The 16,518-nt window shown below is 41.7% G+C and overlaps 1 long non-coding RNA gene across 1 annotated transcript in view; it reads right to left on the reverse strand.

Moving 5' to 3' along the window:
• Nucleotides 1–8,431: 8,431 nt before the first annotated feature.
• The window catches only part of LOC117220074 (uncharacterized), a 292,358-nt gene continuing 284,271 nt past the window's right edge, over nt 8,432–16,518 (reverse strand). The window contains exon 4 of the long non-coding RNA XR_013034287.1: nt 8,432–8,664. This is a non-coding gene — a long non-coding RNA (uncharacterized LOC117220074). The remainder of the gene's footprint in view (nt 8,665–16,518) is intronic.

The raw sequence follows: 16,518 nt of genomic DNA on the forward strand, positions 1-16,518 counted from the left end.
GTCACTGGCCATTCAATTTCTAGTCTTCTGTGTCCACGGAACTGTATACAAACACGAAACCGATTTTTCTCTTTATTATTCGTCAGTCATTAGTCGGTCATTGGTTTATTGCTGTCTCTGTCTCTGCTTCAGTCAACTACAGTAAACTCCAGCTCATGCTAGTCTACTACTCGGATAGTCTTTCAACCTTCGATCATCGAATTGAGTGCTTTATAGTATTTCAATTCATCCCTCAAAATTAAAACAGCTGTTCATCTTTAATTAGACGATCAACGATACTAATTAATTCCGTCGTAATTGGCCTTAGCGTAATCGGCCTTACTGTTCAGCCGGCCCGAACCGGCCAAATTGTTTTATTACTTTATTCTTTTCTTGTCCATCATTTGTGCGGCTATCGTACGTAACTCGCACAAATGATGGACAAGAAAAGAATAAAGTAATAAAACAATTTGGCCGGTTCGGGCCGGCTGAACACTTACAACCCGAGAGATTTTGGAATCGCGGAGTTTTAGTATCGGGTGTACTCGCTGTGCACCCTGCAGTTGTGTTCGATTTTTTCTTACAGTAAGTTTCTGTTGGTTTAGATTTTCGAATGATTCTTGTACTCGCGCGCGCGCGCGAACTATCTATACTATATTTGTATAAACTTTGTAACATTCATGTCCATTTAGTTAGAATTGTTTTTGGCGGGGCATTTCTAGTTTATATTTCATTTTCAACGAGCATGCGCGAGGGAAATGAACTTTGGCGCCATCTACGGCAAACTGCCGAAGCTGAGAAGCTCTGAGCTCACGCGGTAATATGGCAAAATCACGAACTACGGTAACTCATCTGTGTTCTAGCGAGTAGTTTAAGCATTTTGCCACAGCGCGTCGCGCTTGGCGCGACCAACATTTCGTATACTCTATTCATACTATTAATTTTTGAGATTTATTCGAACAACATATAATATACATATTGGTATTTTCAACAGTTCGATATTTACAACAATTCCGTATGCCTCAATTCTCTTGGTTATTTTAAAATATAATCACCCAATGCAAGTGTTTAGTAGAAGATACAGGAAAACATATAAAAAACATCAATGTTTCAATGAAACTCTTAGATTGAGAGAAATATCATTTTGCATTCTTTTAAACGCAATGTCTAAACCTAGATTTAACATGATTTAAGTTCGATTTAATATAGTCTAGGTAAGACAGCGAGACCCAAAACACGCGGACACGAAAGCCCATATTGCTTTGTTATTCTTATATCTCGTTCGTGATAAAGTTACCGATACGAAACTCGGGGTCTCGTTCCTAATCTCTGAACGCATGCATTATTTATTAGTGTGTCTGATACATTATCTATTCGCGCATGTTCCCACGTTGAAAATTCTTTTCCTTTTCTAGTTCTCGCTGGTTACGCAATCGGCGGTTTAAAGGTGTAGATACGAAACTATCCGATAATATCAGAGAGGAACTAGTGTCCTTATATCTTTTTCTGTTGCATTATTCAACAATTTAGCATCGTCGGTAATTACAACGTACTTTCTTATCAGCCGACACCTTGCCGACACCCCGACCCCTGCTGGAAGGCAACCAAACTTGTACGAGGCACCGTATGGTGGCCATGCACCATATTCCCATGGCGGCATCCTTTGATTCTGCTATGAAAATTTTCACGTTTCTTAATAACTTCTCGTTTCATTTTTCACGACAATAGTGACTTTAGTAAATATTCGCGCATTTTAAATTTCTGATGTCTGATAAATCGTCGATGTTTGAGCTGTTAATGTTTTCATAAAAAGGAATCGTTCAACGATAAACCTGGATTCATTTTAAAGCTATATCAGTGCTATTCAAAGCTATTGGGTTGGCAACTAAGTAATCGCCGATTTGTTCAATGAAATAAACAATTTTTTTTACTTGGAATGGAGTTTAATCTGTAATGTATTTTCCATTTTGTTCGATGACCTTTTGACCATCTCTCTGACAACTTGAAAATTCCACGCTCGTAGAAAGTCTGATCCTTTTCGGCCAAAAACTGAGTTAAGCGAGATTTTACAGCGTCATCATCATTAAAAGTTTTAGCACGAAGGGAGTTGTCCAGGGATCGAAATAAGTGGTAATCCGATGGCGCGAGATCAGAGCTATATGGTGGGTGTAACATCAATTCCCAACCAATATCCATCAATTTTTGCCGAGTGGACAAAGACGTGTGCGGCCTAGCATTGTCCTGCTGGAAAATGACACCTTTACGATTGACCAATTCTGGTCGCTTTTCCTTGACCGCTGCATTCAATTTGTCCTGTTGCTAACATTCACGGATAATAAAAAATAACATAATAATAATAATAATAATAATAATAATAATAATAATAATAATAATAATAATAATTTTATACTATAAAATTTACAGATATCATAAAAATGGGAGTGAGAGACATCTATAACTGAAATCGGCAATTACTTAGTTGCCAACCCAATATTTCAGCTTGAAAACGTCCTGGGTTGCCGCGTCAGACTTTATTATTTGTTCACACAAGAGTTTCATAGAGCTGTGGTGAATTCAATTGTTCGAATAGAATTTTAATTATTGAAAATTGCGTGGATTACTGGACTCTTCTGTACACTTTCAGAATTTAAATGTAAGCACTTTGCAGCTGTTGCCCATGATGGTTCTGCATTCTGAACTATTGATCCTATCATGGTTCTGCACATGCTTTGTGTAATTTTTGTAGAAAGTACAATTTTCTTGTGTAATTTTTAATATTTTTATTAGACCTGTTCTATAATTAGTATTCACTAATTCTGGTCGCTTTTCCTTGACCGCTGCATTCAATTTGTCCTGTTGCTAACATTCACGGATAACAAAAAATAACATAATAATAATAATAATAATAATAATAATTTTATACTATAAAATATAACTGAAATCGGCAATTACTTGGTTGCCAACCCAATATATCATATGCTTTTATACGATATAGCTGATGGAAGATCGAAGACATGAAAATATTACAAATTGGAACGTCTTCAAAACAAACATTGGAACATTGTTTTGCGAATAAATCCATCACAAAGTTGAAGATCAAAACTTTCTTTCTGCAACGACATCTCAAAAATTGACGAACGATTTTGTGTGTATCAAATCTTTCTTAAATCGCTTATTATTTCGTTAAACGAATAGTGTACGGAGAGACTGTTTGGAGCTACGGTAGTCACAATAATAAAGCGACGAAAAGAATGGATAAATTTTCATGTTTTTCGTAAAATCATTTTTACGAAGAAGTGACGGTATTATCTGTGCAATTAAACGACTTGGAAAAAAAGAGAACGGAGTAGAATGTTCTCGTTATATCTCTCTTGGAACGATTCGGCAAGAACCTTCTGTTTTCAATAGAAAAATCGTATTTTTCAAACGCTCGATAATCGCGCGACGAGCTGAAAATCCCGTCCCTCGTCGGCGTACACGTATTTTCCTTCGTGGCCTAGATACGAAACCCTTTTATACGTCATTTACGATATTTATGTTGTGCACCGACGGCAGCGGCATACGCGACCTTACGTTTAGTTTATATCCTGCCGCCACGAGGTGCGAGTAAAAAATAGCAACATTTTTTTTTATTGCGCGATCGTATCAGCAGCTTGCGGCACGCACCGAATATTGCGTTACGAAGTAACATGACCGCGGAGGAATGCTTTAAAACCGCCGGTACGGGCGGTTTCAAAGCACAGAAACCGACGCTAACGAAAGTTGTTGCTGTCGAACGAACGGGGAGCGCGGTTCCCTACGCGTTTTACAGTCAATTTCCACGAACGTTTCTGATTTATCGTCGACGATACGATCGCTTCCCACGTGGTCGCGCTGCCATTTCTTTTTCGAAAATCGCGTTTCACTGGCCGGCGACACGCGTTTTGCAGCATTCTGTACACGGGGGCTGCGTGCTGCACCTCGCGAGGCGCATGCAACTTTCGGATTAACTTCGCCGCAAACGTTGCTCCTCGCACAACGTTTCTTCACGTTTTTATTCAGTCTTCGGCCGAGACTTTTCAGCGGTTCATCGATCTCTTTCCTATTTTCTTTCGAACGGAGACAACGTTCAAACCCAGCCTCGATCGCGATGCATCCGAGAGCTTCGGTTTCGAGAAGAACGCGTTTAGGGCCGCGTCGGACGACAAATAAATATGCTAATCGGCCGCGTTCGGGGCAGCTCAAACGCCGAGCATCCTGGCGAAAGAAGAAAGTTAAACGAAGTTGCTCGCCAGGGGTAAGTACATCCGCGGTTAGAGTGCCGCGAATCGTCGGGAACAGAAGGAAAAGGAGGGACGAACGCACGCGTGGGTGAGAAAGAGGGAGAGAGAGAGAGAGGAGGTTCTCTTAAATAATAGAAAATTCAGGGGAACTTGATAAGCCAGGGCCGCGCTCAAACTTTTCACTCGGCGCCATCCATTTCTTATTATAATGAATGCATATCGGCTTAGTCGGGCCGGGGAAGCTACGGCCATAAGAACCCTTTCGCAGTTTTTGTAGCGCACGATTCTTGCCGAGGCAATGCCATCGATTCAGACTAGGCGAATGCGTTTTCAAGCAAGACAGAACAAACTCTGTTCCTCCTTTCTCCATTTTGATTATCTCGAAAACAGCTATTCTTTATTTATTAGCGATTGCAAGAAACACGTGTGAAGCCAAACTTTATCCTTCATCTGGTGTTCGTACCATTTTCTTTTTTACCTGGCTATTTCGTTATTAATAAAATTCACGTCTGTTCATAGATCGTCACAGGCATAACGTTCACCGTTCGTGATACACAAAATTAGAATGTAATTTTCGTTATTAGCGTGCATCAGATTATGGAGTCCATATCGTGCAACACTAACGCTGTTAATTGTTATCAATTTATCTCAACATACTATTCCATATTATAATATAATGTTAAGGTGATTAAAAAAATGTTCATATAATTACATCTACAAATACACATTTATTTTAACGTACAACGTGTTCCGAAGAAGTTTATTTTGATACTTCGCGTTGTAAGAAAAAGCTGTGTTGAGACTTATTAGCCGGAGGGAAGATACTTCTCTTATTTATTCTTACCTGTGCCAAGATAATAATTGATGCAATTGCGAATTTTTGTGATCGAAATGACACAAGCGCAGATGTTATATGCGAAGGATTACTATTTTATTCGTTCAGCATTTAATCCCAGCCGATTTGGTGGAAATGTACGATAAAGTTTCTTTTTATCAATTCACCAAGAAAACCGAGGCATCTCTGCGCCCGTGTCGCTTTTCAATATTGATAGAATTCAAGCCTTTCCGCGGCGTCCATTGCGGAGAAGTGGTCCGGTTAAGGGTGGTACTCCTCGGTTCGAGTTTAATTCGAAATGTCAGTGGCAGATTGCGTTCGGCGAACCACATGTTGCCAGCCGACTTCTCGCGATATCGTGCTCGCACACCCACGCGCCCGTCGAACCATACCACGCGGCATATTTCGCCGATTATTATTACCGCGGGCAGCGTGTCTTGCGGCGTGACGGCTGCACACCCCCATACCAATCCGCGTTATTCCAGGGACGCTCCTGTTCGCCATTTTCGTTTGGTCGATCGATCGCGTGTTTCCCGTGAAATCGTTCTCATCCGATTGTTCATCGTCCACGACTCCGGACGAAATTCCGCCATCATTCTCCAAGCGTCCGTATATCCGCGATGGCAAACATCCTCTAAATCTGTTAGACGAATACTTGCTATAATCGGGCTATAGTCGAGTCATTTTTCCTTCTTTAACCCTAGAAAGATAACCATATGACAACGTACGTAAAAGATAACCATACGCTTCAGAGGCGCATGCTTTTCTAAGGCGTCAATTTTATACTAACAATGGATATTTATTTAAGTTGATCTAGTCATTTTAAAGGTTTGGCATTATTGTAAAAATAAAATGCATTTATATTATATTTTTTTATATTTTCAGTAATTTTAAACTTAAATCACTAGACCTCTATGAAAAATTAACAAAAATCAACAGTCTTCGCAGGCGCCTCTGCGACGTAGGTTATCTTTCTCGGGTTAACCCTTAGATAATATTGCCGGTCTGGGTGATCGCTGCTAATTGTAAGAAAAATGGTAAAAAACAGACGTTTTTAATACACTTGCAATTGAACCGTTCAAGTTGGACCCTTTATCATCGACGTGTAAAGTAAGGAGAATTGATTTTGATTTTTGATTTATCACTTTTATGTCAATAATAACGCAATAAATGGTCTGTGAGACGCTAATAGTGGTTACGTAAGTTTTGATAGGTGTCAATGATATTCTTCAAATCAAGACCACCGAATTATTTACCGGCTATGATTTTATAATTTTCTAAAGCCTTAGATTTAATTAATAATAACAGATTTTTTAATAGAAATTTATATGACAATCGTCTTTAAATACAAAGTTCTCCAGTCTCCACTCTAGTAGGGAAGCTTGCACAACACAATGGAACATTCTAATAACGCAATAAATGGTCTGTGAGAAGCTAATAGTGGTTACGTAAGTTTTGATAGGTGTCAATGATATTCTTCAAATCAAGACTACCGAATTATTTACCGGCTATGATTTTATAATTTTCTAAAGCCTTAGATTTAATTAATAATAACAGATTTTTTAATAGAAATTTATATGACAATCGTCTTTAAATACAAAGTTCTCCAGTCACCACTCTAGTAGGGAAGCTTGCACAACACAATGGAACATTCTAATAACGCAATAAATGGTCTGTGAGAAGCTAATAGTGGTTACGTAAGTTTTGATAGGTGTCAATGATATTCTTCAAATCAAGACCACCAAATTATTTATCGGCTATGATTTTATAATTTTCTAAAGCCTTAGACTTAAGTAGGGGTAAAATTTAATAATAACAGATTTTTTAATAGAAATTTAAATACAATGTTCTCCACTCTCCAGCCTGGTAGGGAAGCTTGCACAACAGAATGGAACATTCTGACAACGTCTGACGAATTAACTTGGAGAAATTTCCCCAAGCGTCTCTTCGGTCTCACGATTAGTAAATACGAACCGACCTCAAGCTGGCGATACAATTTGACCCCGGCACCATATCGCGGCCCAGTTAATAGAGAAACGGACCGTTCCGGGGTGATTCTGGGAACAGGTCTGAAAATCGATCGCGACGGCGGCCGAGAAAAAAGTTTCGAACGGAAAATGAATTTCTGAGGAGGGCGGAGGGAAATTATGCCGGAAAGTTTTCCGCGCGGCGGCGAAGCCTAACCCGGGGTTGCTTTATTAACAGCGCGCGGGAGGCAATAAAATCCGTGGAGACAAATGGCCTCGGGTTCCCGTTAAATCATCGCGAAAAACGTCGGCAATTTAATAAGCAATTTCATGGAAATAGACCGGCGGATCGTTAGCGTAACGACATTCTCGATATAATTTCCCTCGAGCCGTGTGCTCTCTCCTCCACGGTAAATGATATCGTTCAAGGGTATCGAGAGACATGTTGCTTGTACGCGGTACTCTGATTTACCGTCGAGCTGCCGCCGTTCTTCGCCTTTGTTACTACCCCCCGCGCGTGGCCGTCGAACGTTTCTGGGACGATACAACGAATAAAATATTCCACGAGGGGGGCAAACGTAAGTCGGTCGATCGTCGTCTCGAGGCGGGGGTGGAGCCCGGCTCGTTTTCGAGGCGAGATGCTCCTTGATCCTCCGTTGATTCCGCCCTTTTATCCCGTCGAATCGATCATTCGTCTTTGGCGGGCCTCTCTCGTCCTCGAGAGAAACTCACGTGACGGCTATCATCCGCGTCAACCGTGAACGAGATCCGAATACTATCACGCGTTTAGGTTTAACCGGGATAAGACCGAGGCTCCTATCTGCTCGCTAGATTACTTCGATTCCGAAGGGATTTGTTACGACCAGAACTATATTCTCCACTTATTCCACGTTTCTACTTGATTCCGTTCATTTCATACAGAAACGAGCACGGTTTGTCATCTTGAGGTCACCGTTTGACACCTTCGCAAGGTGAACGATCATCGAAGCAGCTCGTATCGGTGCGCGACTATGATGTGATGAGGAAACGAATTATTGTTCGATGTGACTCTTCTTACTGCAAAACAGATTTTTGGTGTGTCGTTAGCCACATTTGACGGTCAAACGTTACGGCCAATGTAATACGTTCGGTAATTTGTATAATTAGTATCATTATTTGTATAATTATAAAAATAGATTTGTATAATCTATCACCTGGCTACCTTCGACTTTACACAATGTAATCATACATTTATGTATACTCAAATATGTAAAATCCATACGTTAAACAGTAAACAACAAACGTCAACTTCTTAGCACATTCCTTGTACTCTCCTTTTTAAGTTGACGTGAAGCTCTGTTCCTTCGTTATCAATGTTTAAACAGTAAAATGTAGTCGTACAATAAATATAAATTTTACGTAATATAATATATAACATTGTACATTTTTATCAGTTATACCGATTTGATGCTTCGATTTTCTCTCAAATATATATATATATATATCTGTTTTAACTTATGGATGTTTCAATGCTAATACACTTATCAGGGCGAAAATTCATCCATGTTCTGTTTCTAGATTCTGTAAAATCTTTGCTGTCTTCTTGTCTGCGTTGGAAAATCTACTTCTTTAGACTGTCGACCTATAAGCATGCAAATATATTTATATGTATGTATATTTATATAGATTGATTTAATATAAATGGGATCGATTGAGTAGTTATTTCCGAACAAGATCGAAATAAAAGCCATTCGATGCTGATAGTGTTCGCGCATCAAATATTAATATTTGTCGCAAGTCATACATATATCGAATAAATAACTAACAAATGTATCTTTACAATTTGAGTAATCGTGAATTAAAACATTAGTGACCCGTCATTTTGACGCTTTCCGTAAACCTAGTGTTAACGGCTGTGAGCTCTTGACACAAGAAGACTCTTAACACTATGCCGTCCGGTGGCAACACGCTGGTGTCATGCAAAAACTATCTGTTGTATGCCGGTGGTACCACTTTGGTGCCGTTTTAAAAAACTGAAATAACATTTGAACTATATTTCTTGGGTGTTAAAAGGCAGCAAACGAACTATAGCATTGTGCTTATCTAACTAAGAATTAAGTACGAAAATTCTTGGATGACATATCTTAATTTTCGGAATTTGTATTACCGCAATCTTCGACATTTTTTTTTAAATCTAAAATTTCCAAGCTATTATACCGGCGTCAAACAAAAGAATCGTATCTAAGATCTGCGGACGGCATAGTGTTAAGACTAAATGTGAAGAACGTATAAATGAAACAGAAAAGATCTATGTATGGAACAGTGTGAAAGCATTTGTCAGCTGAAAATTACACTACTGCAACCCTAACATCCAAAATCGTTGGCGAAATGACGAGCATGCGCAAAAAATCGCGAGAGATCCCAAGAACGTACGATTGAATCGCGTTTCCGGCAAGATGGCGGCTGCGATCGCCTCAGAAAGTATCCGGGCGTGATCGGAAGGGTCCGCGAGGCTTTCAGAAGCTCAGAAAGCGTCGCCTGGAGTGTGTGTTATATTATAGTGCCGGCGGTATGCGCGACGCGTGGACGTGGTACGCGTCTGTGCATGCGAGCAAGAGGGAAAGAGCGTTGTGGATCGGTTCGGATCGGGATCGGAGGACGGGAGCGTGCCTCTTTGCGCAACCCCGAAAGCAATATATCGATGTTTAGCAACCAATAAACGGATCCCTCAAAGAGGGCTTTTACCGTAAAGCGCTCCGGTGCTTCGACGTCTCGTTCCTTTCCATGGACGGCGCGCACACACACACATTGCCACCGATCTGTGTGCGTGCACGTGCACGAAAGAACGACGGTGTGCGGGTGCACGTTAACGGTGCCAGCCGAACCCACTCCGCTTTTATGGCTCAAAGTAAACGCATTTATAGAGCCGTTTTGCCGCCACCGGATCGGCGTAACCTCGCGACCGACCATTTAACGCCGCTTTTATGATAATGTTATCAATAGCTCGGCCGACGTTCCCTCCTTCCTCTTCCGCGATCAACTGCCTCTATTTGCAGATTATTTACGACGCGTGTCGCTATCGTTCAACTTGTCCCCGGGATCTTCGTTCGTTCGATCGTTCCTCGGATCGCCGAGCGTTCGATTCTCCAGGAACAGGTCGATTTTCTCTCGACATCGTCCCCGAATATTCGTTCTGACAGTTTGCCGCTATAATTGTTTGCTGCACTGAGATATCGCAGCGCGCTTTTATTTTTCATTCGAGGGTATAATACAGTGTTAACCCCCTTTGCACTCGAGTGGGGCGACTCTAAGGCGTCATTAGAAAATTGCTATACCACGTTTCTGGATAATTTTAATATACGATCGAATTCATTTATGTTGCGGAAACTGTTAAAAGCGTAACTGTTGCGCGAGTCGCAAAATCCAATTTTGTGGAAAGAAGAATCAGTTTGGATTTCGAGTTAAAATGTCTGCGACTGCGAAGGGTTAACCTGTTAACCGGGGAATTAACTTTTGCTCAAATCGTTTCACAGTGGGGAGGTTTTTCTTTGCAGTGAGAAATTATATTAATCACGTTTACGGTAATTACAAAAATCGCTTTTCACTCGTCGATTATTCATTTCGATGAAATACTTTATTTTGATGATTATATAAATCAAATATCTGCAATGCACAACGAATGAATAGTTAAATAAATTTGAACACAGTTGCGTGTGAAAACTTGGTTGGATAGCAACGAATTCAGATAGCAGAAGTTCGGATAATCGAGGTTTTACTGTACGTACTAAAACTTTGTCACCGAATTGTTCGTTTACGAGTCTTTCACTGTTTCATTTGTCTCTGCAATTTGTTAGTAGAGCTCCTCGACTTTTGATTCGTATGAACATCAGTAGAACGTTTCTAACAAACATGTCGGTTCAATAACTCTGAAATGATTTGACTGTTGCTTGCATGAAATGTACAACTGGAACCACGTTCTCGACCCATTACTACGGAAACCTTGACACTCGTTTCCTAAGAGAATGTCGATTTTTCTCTGAACGTTGAGTCACGCAGCACTTTGTCAAACTCTTGTAAATACAAGCGCGCTTTACTGAGAATTTAGGTGGTTCGAATAGGATTTTTGACTGTCCGCTTCTACCACGGAGAAATGGATCTTAATGGATCTCGAGCAACGTCTTGCTAGGTCGGACAGAACCACATAATAGATAGAACCGCAAGAACGGAGAATTTGTGAGAGGATCGCGCGGATTACGAGCGGTCCGTGGAACGTATCGGAATTATTCGTCGAATAAGTACATGAAGCAGGGGACTGGCGATGGGTAGCTTCACGAGCGCAAGAAATTAAGTACGAAGTCGAATGGTCTGTGTCGGACATCCCGTCCAGGAGCATGCGGGTTTTTACGCCTGTATAATAAAATCCCGCGCGGTTCTTCGAGGAGAGGACGATAACAGCCGGGGGAGAAGGAATCGAGCTCGGCTGACGTGGGCCAGGGTTCTTAGACGCTGTCTTATATCGCCTCTGGCATCCTAGTGTCAGTAGCAGCTTCTTCATAATTCTTCCCGAGAGCGGAGGAACGCGTATGGTCGCGTCAAACGATTCCTGCCTGATTCCTGGCGGTCCTCTTCTGTTTCTTTCCCGCGAGTCGTTCATTAGCAAAATGATTCATCACACCACTTTCAATGGTTCGTTCTAGCCCCATAGGCGGTGGCATATGGGTTTATTCAAATTCTTCCTGACTAATTATGTTCGGTGCGTTCTTAGATGCGTTTTTGGATGCATTCAGTTGCCCGAAACTAAGGAATTCGACGTAGATGCGTTTTTGGATACAATTTCTTTTCTCTCAATTTCACAGTCGGTTTCTCACGAAGTTAGATTATTTTTAATAATTTTTCATTTTATTACAATAGACGAAAGATTTTCTTGATTAGATCGTATTAAATTTCAAGAGATAGTTATTAACCGAATTATATTAATTGACTTAAATTGTACTGCATCTGATTTAGTATAGAACGGGAATCTCTGAATTAGTTTCTGAGTTTAATATAAAACATTTTAGAAGATTATTTGCATTAATTTTTGTATCTGGATATATAAGAGTTGTTTTTGCAAGATTTTTAATAACATTAAATGGACAACGCCTTATTGGATGTAATAGAAATATCTCTTGAGATTGCTATCAGAAGCTGGGGAACTGGATAAACTCTTCTAGGAATTAAGTTAAGTGTTCTCGGCATTTGTACTCATTTTTAACAAAAAGATTCGGTGATCGAGAAAGTACTTTCACAGTTACAGTTAGTGTTAATTCACTCAATGAACTGTAGGTTCAACAAGGATCTTCTGCATTCGTGACAAATGAATTGGTGCGATTAAATAGACTGCGAATCTTTTCGCAAAGTAAAGATCGTCAAAGTTAAGTGTAAGAAAGATAAATTAGAGATAAAACCATTAATAAATACACAAAATCCGCAGTCTACTAATAAGCTTGTTAAAGAAAGAAGCTTCCATGTGGCTGTTGTTATCTTGCAGTCGATGCGAACGATTTTCACATCGCATGAAGTATCACAGTCCAGTCATGGCCCATAGTTTCTCGAAACCTCATAAGGTTTCCTAATTTTTCGAGTACGTTCGTCGATGATTTCTCAAAGGAAGCGTCCACCAGTTTCGACGATCGTTCGAACATTGCAAATACCACGGCGCCGAATTTCGTGTTCGCGAATCCTGGAAGAACCGAGAGCAATTTCACGTTGTTAGATTAAGTCCGGTGGGTAAACGTATTTTCTGGCAATCATCGTAAATACTCGTCACCGGTTTCGCCGATACAGCGGATCGCTGACAACATGGCAGATGCACAGGTTCCTCCATACGGACATATACGCGAGATGGGACGCATAGGGATGGAGACAGTCGCAAGGCGAGGCGGAAAGAGATCGCGAAAGAGGATCTAATACGAATAGGGGTGGAGAAGCCGGTGGAAAGGCCAGAGCATTGTGCGAATCAGCTTTCTGGGGGAGAAGACGACGCCGTGGTGGCAAGAAAGAAGAAAGACGGTGTCCGGATGGAAGAATCGAGTCGCGTCGAGTGGCGCTGGGGGTGGCGAGAGGGTCGATGGGGGTGGCCACCAAGAAAAAGAACCGAAACGAAGGAAAGCTGCGGGGTGTGGGGGTACTTCCGGCAGGATCCCGGCCGACCCCTGTTGACCAGTGGGCAGCGGCTTTGACGCGTATATACGTCGTTGGCCGCCGGGAAAAGGCAGCCGGGCTGTGCATCGTAGCAGCGCTCTCCTAGATTCGCCCACACCCAGGATTTCGGGGGAGAATCCTTGAAAACCGGAGACCAGGACGCCATTGGCCGCTCCGAAAGCACCGTCTGAGCTCGGCCAATCGGCGGCCGGGCTGATAACGGCGGCGGTTCTTCTCTTCGTTCCGCCTCCTCAAGACGGAGCGAGCTTTTGGCACGGTATATCACCGTCGGTATATATCCAGGCCAACCTATATCCAGGTCCACTCGCGCTCGCTCTACCCTCTATGGATCGACCATCTTCTTCTTCTTCTGCTCTTTCTCCTTCTCTCTCCCTCTCTCTCTCTCTCTCTCTCTCTCTCTTTCTCTCTTTCCCGACGAGCAGGAAATTTCATCCCCGTCTGGACCGAGTCACCGGCGAGGTCGTTTGCTACAGCCACCTCCTTACGCTGCCATTTCAAGCTTCTCGCCGCACTTCCTGCTCCTTTTTCCACGGTTTCTTCTATCAATTCCGACAGCGAGAAAGGATGTCCGAGCTGGCCGAATTATTTTCCCTCGCCGGATGACTCTACGCTCAGAAATTCGCCGGTGGAAACCGGCGTCTCTCTCGGAAATTGCGAACCGTTCGTTTACTGTTTCTCGGTTTAGATAAATAGAAGATTGCGACACGAAGCTTTTTCCTTTCGAAGATGCGAGCAGCCGTGGTTACATAGTTGGTTGAATCAAGTAATCTACTTGATGCGGTTGCATCAATGTCCAGGAAGTCATAACAAGTCATAACAAAGAATGTTGCCATTTCCTCGTGACGAGTGTACTCGTCAAAAACAGTTAACTCGTTAAGGATATATACTTTGATATTTAATCCATAACTACTACACCTATTAAAATTTACGTAACCACTATTCGCGGTCTCACAGACAACTAAATTTCGTTGCGTTATTATTCACCTAGAAGTGGTAAATAAAAATTCAAAATCAATTGTTTTTACTTTGGCTTATCAATAATGAAGAGGTTTAGGTTCAATCGAGCTCCATTTACAATTTTTCTTACAATTATATTATTACCGCAAATGAGTAAGTAATTAATAGCGTTCTCGCAGACCGATAATAGTAGTTAACAGTTAAATAAAATATGAAGAAAATCAAACATATCCAGTATAATTACAGTATCTTAAAGATTTTTCAACGCGACTGCAACAGCTAACTGGTTATGTCAAGGTTATTTTGAGTCATAGAAATAGACCGCGGAACACGAACGACTCTGTTTGTAACAAAGGCTATAAAACGAGTGTTTAAGATACGAAAATTCAGTGTTTGCCGTACGTATGGTCAAATATTGGATCTGCATCTGATGAACTTCTTCGGAGATGTGTTAGCTTAGGAGCGGCGTTCGGTTCTCGTAATTTGTGAACAGCTCGCGAGCAACGAACCTAGTGAAAAGCCGAGAGGTTTTAAAGATTAAGGGAGGATATCGTGTTTGTCAGAGACTTGTTAGGAGAACGGTCGCAGATGTTTCCTTTATGTGAGAACACAGCCATGAAACCTCATTATTGTAGGATATACGGGACTGCTAGTTCCCCGTAAAATATAAATTAACTACAACCCTCGATAGTAATTGTTATGTATGTTCGCGATCGAGTTGATTGTCGGAATTGATCGCTTAATATCCGTTGTCGTTGCGTCTTCGCCAGTCAGCGGGAAAACGCTAGAAGGCGTTCTTATTTCCATCGATGTGGGACGCGTTATTAAAACTACGTTCGGTCGTGGTGTGGCCGATTTAAAGAACGACCGAGCATTATTTCTTAGTGAACAGCCGCGTGCGGAATCGAGCGAAAATAGATGGTATCAATAGTGGAGAGTCGTTTTAATAATGACGGTGCACACGTTCGAGAACAAATGGGCGTAATTACCACACCACCTTCTTATTCGCAATTCCTGCCATCATGAGGGTTGCTCGGGGATCAGGTATAAGTGAAAATAAATATTAATCGATGAGGGATAAGCCGCGCGTAGTTGAAAGTGAATATCAAAGACCACTTAGCCGATCGTCAACGTTCGTTCCAAGAAAACTCGAATCATTCTCTTTCGAAACAAGAGTGTGGCAATCGAACGAAGGAAAATAGAATGTCAGCATGGCCGACGCTGCGCGACATGCTCCTTTCCGGAGATATTTTATAGCTTTATTTTGACGAATAGAATTACATTCTTCTTTGGAATACCGATGGCGACCGCTTTTAATTTGATAAGCAATTGGCAATGATGTACACTTGAGAATTAGCAAAGGTATTCTCATCTTTATATGGACAATGAATATTTCGTTTGTTGCTTCAATGCTAGTAGAAGATGTCGGGAATTTTCCAGAAAGTTGATTGGAAAGTTTTCTAAACGAGAATTCAGTACGAACATAGAATTTGTAATCCATTGTACTACGATTTCTTTCACAGCTACGTTGATTAGCACTTCTTCGACCTAAACAATTTCCATAACAGAGAACGGGACAGGTTTTGTTTCTTTGTACGGCTGCATTTAAATATGAATTAGAAGTAGATTACGCACGAAATCTTTATCAGGAATCTAACACGTTGGCACATAAAAAATAGATAATTTCTAAGAATTTTTTACAAAAAACCTAGAGAAAAACATAGCTCTATACGACTTCTGGCATAATTTGCACGGTCTTGACGAACTTTTTCTGCACACTGCAGAGGCCACAACTGCTCATAAGATTGTTTAAAACGACTAAAAGTCGTCAAACGGAGCGACATTATAGTCGCAAATGATTCAACAGACAATTCTACAAACCTTGCCTGCATCCTTGGTCACTGTCTCCCATACTTTGCGACCGGCGATTGATACTGAATCGTTCGAGGGCCCGAAGGCGGTTCGCGATTAGGCTAGCCGGTTTATCAGTTCTCTGGATCGCAGGTGGTGTCTTCGGTAACGTGTCGGTTCGCGTGCGGGTTCCGATCGAGGTTGTTCGAGCTGTTCCGACTTCTTTTTCGAGTCTGTGCCGCCCGACAGAGTGGCGTAATGCGTGCTACCCCTTCGGTTGACAAGATAAAGGGTGACGATAAGGCTGTTGCCCCGGGAGGATGGAGGGTGCGTGACCGTGGTGTGCCGCGTGACGCGTGTAATAACCGTAGCGCGGCTTCTTGCACGCACCCCAGGTCAGAAAACCAAGTGTGCACACTTTGCTCCCTGTTCCCGGGCTGCGTGCACCTTGGCTGGCACGACAGGTGCCCATTGCCGAGGATTC

The sequence above is a fragment of the Megalopta genalis genome, chromosome 10 (genome assembly GCF_051020955.1).
Source record: "Megalopta genalis isolate 19385.01 chromosome 10, iyMegGena1_principal, whole genome shotgun sequence".
NCBI classification, from domain to species: domain Eukaryota; kingdom Metazoa; phylum Arthropoda; class Insecta; order Hymenoptera; family Halictidae; genus Megalopta; species Megalopta genalis.